The sequence below is a fragment of the Ornithodoros turicata genome, chromosome 3 (assembly GCF_037126465.1).
Source record: "Ornithodoros turicata isolate Travis chromosome 3, ASM3712646v1, whole genome shotgun sequence".
Taxonomy (NCBI): domain Eukaryota; kingdom Metazoa; phylum Arthropoda; class Arachnida; order Ixodida; family Argasidae; genus Ornithodoros; species Ornithodoros turicata.
The window spans coordinates 105,110,546-105,124,893 of NC_088203.1; the positions used below are offsets into that span (position 1 = coordinate 105,110,546).

The window sequence follows — 14,348 nt, forward strand, 5'->3', positions numbered from 1 at the left end:
CATTTTTATTATTAAGGTCATGTCTTTAAAGCGGATCGCGAGTCCTGATGTCCTTGTTTTCTGCAAGATGGTATTTGCTCACTTGAGAAACAACAAGTACACTCTTAGAAATGAACTTCACCACATAGCACGCTCCTACCCAACCATCATCCCGAATGACAACGTTCTCGCCCCAGATTTGTGGAAAACGGGAGGAGGAGCCTATTTTGTGCCGTGCATAATGGGCACAAAATAGGCTCCTCCTCCCGTTTTCAACAAATCAGGGGCGAGAACGTTGTCATTCGGGATGATGGTTGGCTAGGAGAGTGCTATGTGGTGAAGTTCATTTTTAAGAGTGTACATGCAGTGACGATGAGTGAGGAAATAAATTCACCACTTAATTTGTGACTCAGTACGACAGGGCGCGAGATATGGAATGATGAGCTGAGTAATGACACTATATATCCACGTCCTCGGTATGACATAAGAACATATGCCCATGCACGCCATTTCAAAGTAACGTACGCTGCGTCCATAACACGAACGCAGCAGTCACTGCATAAACCCGTCATAACCATACAGTATCAATGCACGAAAGCCACAAAGGTCACAAAAATGGGTTCAGTGCGGCTAAACCATATAGACCTGCCTTTTATGAACGTTGAGGAAATCCTTTAGTGGCATCTACACTGTATAGCTTTGGCGCTGCTCTACGTGCAAGCTGCGTTGACGATTCAATTGCGTGCCGGAAGCACTCGGAAGGTACTGAGGACACCACACAAAAATCTCCTCAGTGTTCATGGAAACGGACCATGAAGGAGACCAGTGTCGCTTAGAAAGTCCAGGAATGAGAACAGTGCTTGACGGTGCTGCATTATAATGGGCCAAGGATCTAACACTGATGCTAATGTAAAGGGTGCCTCAGTGATGTTGTTCACCCTGTTCACAATAGATACTACAATCTATAGATACTACTAGATACTACAACCCGCGTCACCTCCCAGTCTCCGCGTGAGAAGTTACCAGCACTACGCACTACCAGCACTACGCACTATCAGCACTACGCACGCGAGCTAGTATCCGTGCATCCAGGTACAAAGTGTCGAGGGATCATTGCAATATTTGTCCGTTGCATTATGTGCTGCAATTATGACCAACAACAATGGTCCACTGCACGCATGACGATCGTGGATGGAACATCAAAGATATATCTAAACATGTAGCGTAACTCCCATAGGCCCCTGCGTCTTCAGAATGGGGCATGATAGAGACCGTCAGCGCCATCCATCCGTTGCGCGGACCACTACGATTGTAAATAAATAACGTCAGAGACGACGTCAGCGGTATGAATAATACGGTGTGCATAACTAGCCATGGAACGTTTACATTCGCGTACTTCGTTTGCGTTGTATTCCCTTTCCCTTCTCCTGACCGCACCATTCTACTAACCCAAGGCAACAATACCAGATGAGAAGAGAAAAATAAATCATATCAGGTTTAATGACACATATGAATGCGAAATACGTACAGTGATCACAGATTTTGACAACTCCAAACGTAAGGGCATCCTGATGACCACACAGTAATTAGGAAAGTTCACTTAAGGTTCGTTTCTCACCTAGAGCTATACGTACACGTAGTGATTAGACGTTTGCATCTCTTCAGTGAGTGGCCATAATGGGTCCATTGCAAAAAAATCATGACATCGTTGGTGCACAGCTGATTCCTGCTAGCGCTCACGCTACCATGGCCAGTCGCGGCATGAAGAAACCTTTTTTTCGCGGGGCCAGCAACAGGGGATGCATTGCATTAATCTGTTCACACGTGTTAATCTTGGTCTACAGCTCCGAGGTGTGAAGGACGCTTTCTGTTTAACCCAAAAAGTGTACGGACTCCGTATTACAATGCACGGACACACGGCACGGACACAGAGATGCACTGATAAACAAGCCCACTGTGACACATGCGCAGGGGAGCAGGATACTGAAACGTACTCTGATGGTAGACGATTACGTATATGTGTACGAGTGGGGCAACAGAACAAATAGTTTTTCCCTATATTGAAATTATGAGTAAACTATTAGTACACACACAAAAAAAAACATGAGCATGTTGTAAATATTTTGTGTTTACGATTGTACTTCTACTACAAACACCCAGGACCGCTCGCACCTCATGATGATAGTCGTGTGGACAGGTCTTGATTTGGTATTCCCGCCAGCTTTCGCCACCAGTTTACATTTACCTTGGAACATCTTGGTGCCACTGCTGATGCAACAAGGACCTGACCATATCTGCAATGTGTTCTCCGGTCTCCGTTAGGTATGGTGATTGTGCCAAACAACGAACAGACCGTACAACAAACCGTAATCCTATCCCTGCAAGTTGCAGTTTTTGGTCAGCCACACTGGTGACATCAGCGACGTGTTACGTCACGGCACCTCATGATTGTTTCCACAAAGTCCACATCCACGTGGATTGTTTCCACAAAGTCAAGATCCACAAAGTGGAGTGCATGCTTTTCAGTGGGGCACAAGAGCAAACACGGCACGTACGACCATGCACGTAACCTAGCTTCACCCGCACCTTTTGCTCTCGGAGGCATTGCAGTCACAGTTAAAATCCGATAGATAAAATACATCTAATCATTTTAGCGTGATGGTGATGTGGTAACGAAAAAAAAAAGGGGATGTCACAAAGTCGTGATGGCTACACCAGGACGCCTACACACTGTCAACAGAAACAGACGAACGGGTTAGAGTGATGGAGTGCAACATTTTATCGTATAGAGACAACTTGTTCAGAGGTTGTGTATACAAAACAGTATTCGCACGAAACGCATGGAACTGTTTGCGTAATATAATATATGTCCCATATAATATAAAGCATAATATATATATATATATATATATATAATTAACATAATATATGTCCCACTTTGAGGTCCCAATGGCGTGACGTAAGTAACGAGTTTCGTTTTCCTCATGTGTTCCCTCCTACCTTATTTCACCTATGACATTTCCTCACAAGAAAAAAAAAAAGAGCTTTCCTTCGTGCACAATAGCTATAATTACGGTCGCTTCCGAAGGCGCACACATCAATCACATCCACCATTGCGTTAATAATACAAACTATTCCTTCCAGTACTTGCATCCAACATTCCAAACATACGGGAATATAAGCACATTTCATTCCAGATTAGTCGTCTTGCCATAATAAAAGAAGCGAGAAAGGGTCGTGCACTTTCACCTATATTATCTTTCACAGAGCCGTGAGATGTTTTCTCTACGCTCCAAGGGTTCCAAATCCTGGCTGTCATATGTTCCGTCTTAGAGCAAGCGGCGCAAAGCCTCGTAAAAACAGACGGGCGGTCGTCCACCTAATCCGCCTCGGTCGCCCCAAGTATTTGGTCACGGAGTTTGCGATCGCGACGACATGTGTTTGAAGGGGATTTCAATAGAGGGAAAGAAAAAAGAAAAAGACAACTGCGTAACAGAAACAGTCTCGGGACAAGACAGCATGTGGAAACGGAGATAGGAGAAATAGGAGATACGAGAAATTACATTTCGTATTATTCGTAGTATTGTGCTACATTTCATATTATAAAAAATAACGCCAGCGAAAGAAGAAATAAAGTAATTATAGACGCTTTATTCCGTATCAAAGGAACACTGAGGTGATCTCCATTTATTTATTTATTTATTTACCTATTTATTTATTACTTTTTCGCTCCGGAGTGTTCTGCAACGAATAAAATGAGCTCCGGAGAAATAACGATGAGCTCAAGTGATCTAAAGAGCGAACGCGAGGCCTTTGTTCCGCGCGCCTTTCAAAAATCCTCTCCTCGTGAAAACAGCGTATCGCAAACCAAGAGGACGTCATGACGTAACGTGATCCCCCGGGACGCGACCTATGACGTACAACGGCACATCTCGAACATGTATAAGCGGCGCGTGGGCTGAGAAGAAAAAAGAAAGAAAGAAAGAAAAGGCTCTGAGCTCTCTCCCCGTCACTTGAGTATCGTGTCGGCCGTCCGCGGCTGTTTTCTCCAATGGTTTTTCTGCATTCGATTTCCCTGCTATAATACACCGCAGAGCGAAAATATTTTGCATGGTGACTCATGGTTGACAGCCTGACAGATGAGGCAGGCTTTCGAACGACGTTAAATGCCACCTGATTGATCCTGTAAGCTCCACGAAGCAACTCTGGTTATGAATGGCGTTTCCACATAGAGAGAAAGGACAGCAGGAATGAGATTAATAAGCGCCCCTGTCCGACTTCATGAAAAACCGTGCCAACGTCCTCATGGGTGGCGCTGGTGACAAGTTACGATATAGATGATTTCAGTGAAGGTTATGGCAAGCCTTCGCGAGATTCGGTTTCGCGGAAGGTAGCTGACGTCATCGCAAGCGCCGAGTGTTCGGAGAGGCGTCTTTCCGGCCTCTCGGATCCGATCTGCGGTTACAGGATGGCTAGCAGTTCTCATCTGAAATCCGAAAGCAACCTGGCAGACGCTGTAGATAGCGAAGTGACAACGTTGCCATTGGAGGCACGGCGCGTGCATCTCTATCAGCCATATTTCTCCAATTTACTATTTTTTATTTCGTGTTAGCGCCGCTAAGCAACTGTTGCTATGAGCGGCGTACAGACGCGGACAGATGGAGAGAGGACAGCAGGACAGGAGGATTAGTATGCATGCGTCTCGGGCCGACTTCAGGGGGAACTGTGCGGACATTCGTCTGGAAAGCCTGACGGAAAACCCAGGGAAAAGCTCAGAGAGCACACGCGGTGCCGGGATTCGAACGCGTGTCACCTCCTAGTCTCGGCGTAGAAGGCGATCATCCTCATCATTCGGGTGCGGGTATACCGGCCGATACCCGCACTTACCCACACACATCGTCACGATTTGCGGGTAGGAATTCGCGATCGCTGCGGGTAGCGGGTAAAATGCGGGTGTACCCGCAATGCGACCGCGAGTCGGCCATGGCGAGTCGGCCTAGTTGGCCATGGAGTGCGGGTAATGCGGGTATACCCGCATTACCCGCACTCCATGGCCAACTAAATGATCCCTCTCTGTCACACGCGAGCTCAGCAGTGCCCTATGTCGTTGGCCTTATAAATCCATGTGAAAGACTGCAGCGGGCAAGTGCTGGCGTCCGAGTTCAATTATTAATGCATATATGTATTTATTGGCATACGATTGAAGCCGTCTGAGACACGTAGCCAACACTCAGAATTTCCGTTGTTTTAAAATAGAAACAGCGCTAAAGTGGACGCGTGTATACCGCTCACTTCCCTCTGCGGGTCCCAATGCGGGTATGCGGGTATACAGACAGCACTGCGTTTGCGGGTGCGGGTCGGCCACATTAAGTTATTGCGGGTGCGGGTCACACGCGCGCGGGTACTGTGCGGGTGCGGGTCCAAGTTTGTTTACTCGCACTCACCCTACTAATCATCACTATAACACGCGAGCTGGTAATCACAAATTAATAATACGCAACTGACCACGTCACAAAAGAAAACAATTTGCGAGAATACAACGCGAGTCATTAGTATTTTGAAGGCATTCAACTACAATTCAATTCGGTTTATCTTTATTTGTATGTATGGTAGTCCATGACCTAATAGATAGTTTTAGTACATCGTACGCTATCGCCTTTGCGTACGTAAGGGATAGCGTTGATGCTTCTGCGCACGCCCATAACAGAAAGAGGGCTTCGCGCTGTGCACGCGCACAACCACCAGCGCTATCTGTTACGTACGCTATCACCTTTGCGTACGATGTACTAAAACTCTCTAATCATACTGGATAGGGTCAAAAAGTGCAGCTTGACGAGGGCATGTCCTCCTAAGGGACGCAGTTGCGCTGCATTGGATTAAACATCCCAACGTTTCGCACAGTTGTCTTTATTATGTAGAAGCGACAAAACTAATCCAATCAGCATTAACCTGTTGTACTAATTAAGAGGGAAACTTAATGCCGCCCGTCCGAGGTACACACCGTGACGATGGCACGGGAGAACCACAGCAACAAGGACGGCGGCAAGCAAACAAAGGACGTGACCGAAACGAACCAATCACAGCTCATCGAGAGCGCCCTCTCGCGAGTAAGCCACCCAACTGTCAACACATGTGTCAGGCTTGTTGAAGGTCGAAGCCCGCGTTCAAGCGAGACCGCACAAGAAAGGCAACAGCACTGGTGACCTTCAAATGTTCTTTTCATCTCGCACTTCACATTAATTTTGGGAAGGAGTATAGGAATTATTCACGTAATCATATCTGTTGTTCTCGCCGACAGAGAACCTGCAGGACTGGAGTTCTTGTAGGGACGACATGGAAGCTAAGTTAGTTCAATGTATAGAGATAACGTGATGCGTAGAGATAAGCAATCGGAACAAGCTTATTGGACAGTGGTGCCCGCTGTCCAATAGACGCGCTCCGATTATTTTTCCCGACGTATCAAGTTATCTCTACACTGAACGATGCCTCCCAGCGTGATCTTTGTGATCGAATCGCTTTCCAAGGAGGTGGTGTGTGTTACCTTGGTCACACAGGGACATTTCTCACCTTAAAATTGGCTTCTGAGAGTAACGGAGATACAAAAGGAACGCAGTTCACCATAGCCTCCACACTCTTCTATTTTTAATTCCGTGTTAGCGCCGCGAAGCAACTGTGGCGATGAGTGGCGTACGCAGATGTGAACAGAGGACAGCAGGAAGGATCGCACAGGGCGGTAAGTGTGCGTCTTGGGTCGACTTCAGGGGGAACTGTGCAGACAATCGTTTGGAAAGTCTGCCGGAAAACCCACGAAAAACCACAGGCAGCCTGCGGTACGATTCGAACCCACCACCTGCCGGTCTTCAGCACGACCTTGGCTACTACCAAGCAGCGGATGCGGCGGATGCAGCGGATGCTTTATCCAGCTCGGCCATATGCCGCATTTCCTAACCTTCGTGCTGTCTGCTCTCGAACGCAAACGGGATACTCTCAAAAGCAGACAAAATCGCCGATGCATCATCAGGTTCGTCTTTCCTGCAGAACTCACCTCCACACCACGCTCATGCGGTGAATTTCCCCATTCATCGACATTAATTTATCCGCTGTTGTTGTCCACGCTTTTGAGGATTCAGATTTAAATTTTAACATACCGCGGATTCGAAGGGACGCTCATGTATTGGCATCAAAGTAGAGAATCACTGACGCACTCAACATTTGTGTGTGTGTGTAGATCCAGAAGTATCCAGAAAAGTGCATAGACATTCAATAAGCAAGTTTTATAGGTTGATATTGCCACCGTACAGCTAGGGAACCCCCAGCGGCGAAAACAACATGGTGGCGTAGTTTTGTAACGCCAATCAGAGGGCAGCGCGCAGTCGACTGCCTTCGCAGACGATTGTTTCCGAGCTCGTCTGCTCCGTGCTTTCCAGACGACCGCCGCCCAGGCGGCTCACCACTGTCATAGGAGCGCCGTGATTCGTCGGTTGCAGTATGACGTTTCCTCGTTTCTCCAGAGGGAATTCCGCCATACTCTCAACATCCGGCGTATGCTATAGCAGTTTGTTCCGTCAATGGTTGCACAAAAATTACTCCAGGAATTTGCATGGGACTTCCAGTAGAATGGTCAGTGAGAAACTAGGAATAAAATGCCACCATAGTTTCGGAATCGATGGGGGAGAGGGGGGCGGGAACGCGAAGGCGAATGTCGCTTTAAAGGAGCGCTTAGGTTATCCATTCTTCTTCTCTCTTTTTTTTTTTTTTTCGTTTTTCGGTGCAGTGTGTTCTCCAACGAATAAGACGAGTTCCTGTCAAAGAACGGGGAGCGTAGGTGACGTGCAGAGCGAGCGCGAGGCCTCTGTCCCGCACATCATTGAAAAATCCCTGTCCTCGTGAAAGGGGTGCATCGCAGAACGAGAGGACGCCGTGACGCACTACTTCTCTCACGTGACCAGTGACGTACGGCGACGCAGCTCAGGCATGTGTAAGCGTCGCGAAAGCTGCGAAGAAAAAAAAACAACAAAAGAAAAACAAGAAACAAGGCACGGAGCCTTCTCCACGTCACGAGAGTATCGTGTCGGCCGTCTGCGGCTGCTTGCTTTCTCCGACAGTTCGCTGTAAACTCGGACCCAGAGGTGCTGTAAACTCGATTGCACAGCTACAACGCACCGGAAAGCAAAAATATTTTGCGTGGTGATTCCTGGTGCTCAGCTTGACAGACGAGGCAGGATCTCGAGCGATGTTAAATGCTACCTCATTGCTCCTTCAAGGGTTCTCTAAGGCAATGTCAGCACGCGTCACCCCGATCGTCCAACGTGTGTAAGAACGGCGTGTCAAAGCAACTCGTATCAAGCCGTCGAACTACCGACGTACTCGGCTGCGATTGATTTGGCAACCCTATAGGACCATTATAGGCAGAGACGTTTCCAGCTCCGCCACCGAAGCCACATTCCGTGTTTGAAGTGATCCATTACAAATTAGGGAGTGACTTTTTCGGGTTAAATGCCTTTCTCAAATTCGGGGTGGGGTGGGGGGGGGTAAAAATCGGGCGCTATTTTTAAATCTGTATTTCGGGCAGAAATCGGGTGATAATTGTGCCTTCGTGCGTTATCGGGTGTTTTTGTTTCTGCTCTTGTCTATTAAGCCCTTTCCAAATCTCTCTTTTTTGTTTTTTGTTGTTGTTTATTGCGGGACCGTGATTTTGCAGCGGTAATCCCCCGAAGGGGTAGACAGTGTTGACACACATGGGTGTATTGCTGGGAACGTAAGGGACCCATTCTTACATGGCGACCTTACGTGGCGACCTACGCTCGTCTTCAGGGGAAACGTCACTTGAGTATTTCATAGTGACTGGAATTCATGGAGAAATCAGGTTTAACACGAATTGATCGGAGGTCAGTTCGGGGGGGAATAACCGAGCGGAATCAGGTTTAACCCGAAAAAGTCACTCTCTAAAATTTATAATACGAGGGCTTCAGCTTTCCACGCACACAAAAAGCCGGTAGTTTCGGTATAGATGTTCAAAATTGGGATACAAAATTACCTCTGATCAAACTCATGCCGCAACCCGACTGCGAATAGGTCCATTATTACTCGTCGTGTAGTGTATATGTACACAATTTAGATGCGAAGCTTCGGCATACGACCTGCATGCACCTCCCCTCCGAACTTCCGCAAACATTTACTCAATTCACCGCACAGAGAGGAAATATATCAGCGGAAACAAAAAAAAAAAAAAGTCCCCCAGTGAAACCCTCTTCGAACGCAAAGAACACAAGAGGAAATAAACGAACGGAACAGGCGTTTCCAATACACGTCCATTACGACGAGAACACATCCTATATCCAGACTGTTTGAGCATTCACCTGACTTTTCTGCTGCCATTCCCCGCATACAAAGCACACAGCGAATGACACACACGGGAGCCTTTCACATGCAAATTTCGGTACAATTCAGCTGCCGTGTCAGACGGTAAACAGCGAGGCTTCGCACTGCCACCGAGAGCCGAAAAACGACATCCATTCACCCTTCGTGGCTGATACAAATTACTTTATCTGCATCCTATTCGTACTCCCTGGCCCGTGGACACCTGCAAGCTGGTATAGACGGTCTTGCAATCGCATCCGCCGTACTGCAAGTAACGGCGTATTCCATTGGGAGAGCAGATTTTTTTCCCCGTGCTGGTTGGGTTTTGAGTGCATGCTGTCAGCGGGGTCACACGTGTTTGGTTTGTCAATGGAATGCTAGCATTCAAGATATATTCAAGGTACGACGTGCGCTCTGTGCATAGCTCGTGACCCGCGTGGTTTCTCGGGTTTGCTTCGGCCACGTGGGGTTCACCAAACTGCTTCCAAATCGCACAATATAATTACACAGAGCGGATAATGCGCAGTGTTTATACTGTTCACGAGACACACGATAAAAAGAAAGGAAAGTTCGAATATCGAGGTAATCTCTGGGACAAGAACTATTGCTCCTTGGAGCAAATTTTTTGCCCCTGCTCCGCCAGTCGAATATTCAACGTATGCCCCGCACTCTAAATCTTTTCACACCTTTAAAGGTGTAATAACGTGCATGGCGCACGCCTTTTTAGGTGTAATTTTGGTAACATCATAATGGAGCACGGTTTCGCACAAATTTTCTTTACTCGAGTGTTGTCTGTCCTCCAAAAATTCAGTCTTGCAACATCTCAACATTGTTCAACAGTATTGTAGACACTTGCGCGTGCTCGATTATCGATAGCGATGCATATATGCATTAGCTCGTACCTACGGTATCCAAGACATAATGAAACCAAGATTTGCACTGGCACTTGATCTTTAGTAATGCTTTCCAAATTTTGTAAAATATCATCCTGGAGATGCAATGTTACGCAACCAAGTTGAATGTGCATAGCGCACACCTTTAAAGGTGTGAAAAAGTTTACAGTGCGATTCTGCAAGTGGAACAGTTTTTACCACTTTGTCGTGCTTTGGCCCAGTGGCTTTGGCGGTCGCATGGGTAAAAACTGTTGCTCTTTCGAGCAAACGTTTTGGCCCTGCTCCACCAATGATACATTCAACGTGTGGCGTGACCCGGTTCTGCAAATGGCTTTTGACCCTTCCCGGGTCAAAACGTTGACCCAGCTCCGCCTATATGGAATGCGCCAAAATCATGTTCGTACACTGCAAACACTTGCGATAACCCTATTCTCAACAATTGGCCCTCTCCGTATACTACGAACGCAATCCATAGCAAACAGCCTTTCTCGTTTGCCGATGTGACGCATCGTTAGTATAATTCAGTCAATGAAATCCGTGTTTTTACCGGACGGAGCCATGGAAACGTGCCGCTCGTTAGCCGCGGACATTCGATGCTTGAAATCGCAGAATGCTGGAAATCGCACTCGAAGAAAAAAAAAAAAAAAGAGAGAGAGAGCAAAATCGGGAGTAATGGTAGTCTCCTACACTCTAAGGAAAAAAAGGAGTAATTTTACTCCTTTTGGGGAGTAAATGCATTGCCACAAAAAGTAGTCCCGTTCGGGAGTAAATGAATGTCACAGAGTGGAGACTGCATTTCACGCTCTGTTCTAAGAATCCCAGGAACAAAATTCGCGTGCATGCATGAAAATACTTCGAATCAAACAAACAACAGTGATATGTCGAGCGCTATAAATTCTTACGACATACATACGTCACAATTTGCGAAGAAAGAAGCGCTAACTGTTTCTTACTCTGTGGGGGTGGAAAATTGCTACGTTGGCTGAGTAATATACAGCCTTATGCCATCAAATTGACCACGAGCATATATTTACATAGACTATTGCATTAGGAAGACCATTTGTGAAGTTCAGCGACAATTTGTGGTCCTGGGGAGTAAATGTCGGGATTATGGGACCAAAATGGGGAGTAATTGCATTCCAGGGGACTAGAAGATGCAATTACTCCCCAGTTTACTCATTTTTTTCTTAGAGTGTAGGTTGCAATTACTCCCCATTTTACTCTTCTAACCCCGAATTTACTCCCCAAGACTTCAACCTTTCCCCCTCTCTCTATCTTTAATAAACATATCCCCCCCCAAAGCTTTCAAATAGACGAACTTCAGAAATGCTCTCCTGAATGCAACTGTCTGAACGTAAGTATGTGCTCCTCTTGAATTTGATGGAATAAGGCACATAACTTAGCTAACTTGTTTAACCCACGCAGAGGAAGAAATAGTTAGCGGTTCTTTCTCGCGAAATTGTGCCCTCTGCACGTCGCAAGATTTTACATCACTCGACATATCACGGTTGGCGCCCTAATGTTTGGCAACGCCGGGGTTGACGCCCTAACCCCCCCCCCCCCCAATGTCTTTTACCCGATGATACGCTAAGTTGTTACGACGTAATTGTAACAATGCCCCCCCCCCCCCCTCCACAGTGCGCAACTAATGTTCCCTTCAGGGTTCAGGCAGGCAGGCAGACAGAACGTTCCGCCCCCCCCCACCCACCCCCCTCCCGATATCAGGGTTGAAATCCGATTCATTCCTATCTCTCCCGAAATCGATCTTTCAGTGGGTTTAGATTTGATTTTTCTTCACAGTACGTTTCAAACTCGCTCGAGGAGTTGCTCATGATCACAGTTGTCTCGCGACATAGAGCCACAAATTATTACTATTAGTAGTATATATCAGGTGCAGCTACTTCAACCACCCGTGATCTTCGATTTCAATGTCTTCCACATCCGTCGTATTCGCATGACATCGCGACGTCGGACAGTCACATATTCGGCATTCTCAACGAGGACCTCGGCGGTCGGAAGATTGGTTTCGAGACGAAGACGTCAAGCAAGCACTGCATGAATGGCTACGCACACGACCTGGAAACTTCTCTGTTGGGATACAGGCGCCTGCTAAACGATGTCGTACCTACATTGAAAAGCCAGGGCGACTACGCAGAAAAATCATACATCGTTCATATTCATTGTTCATACATATTCATTTTCATGGTGGCATCATGCATTTTCGATGGTGAGTCTCTCACCCTGACGGGAGGATATCACGTCCCACGTGACCTTCTGACGTCACCTGCTCAAACGTTGCCTGCCTGCTCGCTGCTCAAGAGGTCCAAAAAGGTCTAAACAACTGTCCAGTGCTGGTATGGCAACGTTCGAGCGCTCGCAAACACATACGGTATACGTGCAGCCAAAGAGCTTCGGCTACCTTTTTTCCCGTCAATAAATTATTTAAGGTTACTTATTGAACCTCCGACGTACTTGGGACGGCCCTCGTCGCACGACACGAACGCGCGGTAGCGAAGCTCGCATGTCACAATAACTTCATCGTAGTAGCCATTTTCGTGGATGTTCGCCGAAGCACAGATAGCACGGCCACCTTTTCTTGGTCGTGGATCGCTTTTTCTTCGGTCTTCTTTTTGATGTACGTGCGCCATGTTGTACAGGGCGCGCCATGATCGATATATGCAGTATGCGTGTGTGTTACGAGAGCGGTTATGGAATATTTATGGCCCCTTTACTGCAGCGGCCTTGTTTATTTCTTTACTGCAAGTTTTCGGCCAGTTGCATTCAGAAGGAAGACGCACATCACAGAGAGCTCGATTTTGACGGCACACTTGCGAACCCGGTGCGAGCGCGAGTTGAGGCCAGAAAAATATAGGAGGAGGATCGCGTCGAATGCGTCCGTCTGTGTCATTGTGGTGCGTGGGTGCGTGGGTGTAATTGTGGGTGCGTGTGCTTGCGATGCACTCTAAGATGGGTAGTCCCCTTAAGGAGTAATTGCACGGGACTAAATGAATGTCCCAGAGTGGGGACTGCATCCCACGCTCTGTTCTGAGATTTTCAGGTATAAAATTCACATGCATGAATAAAAATTATTTGAACCGTCAACCGTGATATGTCGAGTGATACAAAATCTTGCGATATGCATAGGGCACAATTTCGAGAGAGAAAAACCCTACCCCTGGGTAAATTAGATAAGTAATATAGCCTTATTCCATCAAATTCACTAATAGCACATAATCATGTAGACTGTTACATTTGCAAAGTTCAGTGACTATTTACAGTTCTGGGGAGTGGGGAGTAAATTTCGGGGTTAGGGGACTAAAATGGGGAGTAATTACAATCTAGGGGACTGCAATTACTCCCTGTTTCACTCCTTTTCTTCTTAGACTGTGGAGGCATGCGGGACTGATGAGAAGGTAGGTGTGCCCGTCTACAACTTACGAACGGCACGAAAATGTAGTCTGTAAACAACAAGAATTGAATCACGGCGTCATGGGGTGTCTCCCCGCTTAGGTAGCGGGACGCTACCCTAAAAGACATCAACCCTAGCAACCCTATCCGAGTTCCTAACTACGACATCTCCTCCAGAGCGCACTCATAATCTTCGTTAAGAGCATAGCAGAGCTCTCGTCTTTCTATATGTTTTTTTTTTCGATCTTTACTAGACCTGGAGTAGCTTCCCGCAGTGAGCGGGCTCACATCTCCATTTTTTTTTTCATCCTATCATCATCATCATCCTTAAGGTAGAGCAGGAAGCCAAAGATACACAGAGCTGGACAAAACGAGACTCATAAACAGTATTGTACTGCTTTTTTTTTTAGCTACTTGGCCGGAGACTGTGTTATACTGCAGCGCCATTAGGCGTAGTTAGTTCCGTTGTCCCCGCACTACTTGTCGCGACGTAAGAGTAATGCGGCTACCTATTACTGCCAAGAAAAGCGAACGTATAGGGCGGGACTTCAAACATGCCCTTTCTAGGACGATAGCCTGTCTTACACCCTGTGTACTCTTTCATACTTCCCTGGTGACTGCCTGCAGAGCAACGCTGCAATGCCTGCACTGCAAGCATCCCCTCTGGCGACGAAACTCCCCATTCATCATTTTAAATAAAGTTGTTGT

The 14,348-nt window shown here is 46.9% G+C and overlaps 1 protein-coding gene across 2 annotated transcripts in view; it reads right to left on the bottom strand.

Moving 5' to 3' along the window:
* The window catches only part of LOC135389091 (kin of IRRE-like protein 1), a 301,960-nt gene that overhangs the window by 270,331 nt on the left and 17,281 nt on the right, over positions 1-14,348 (bottom strand). The window lies entirely within an intron of this gene.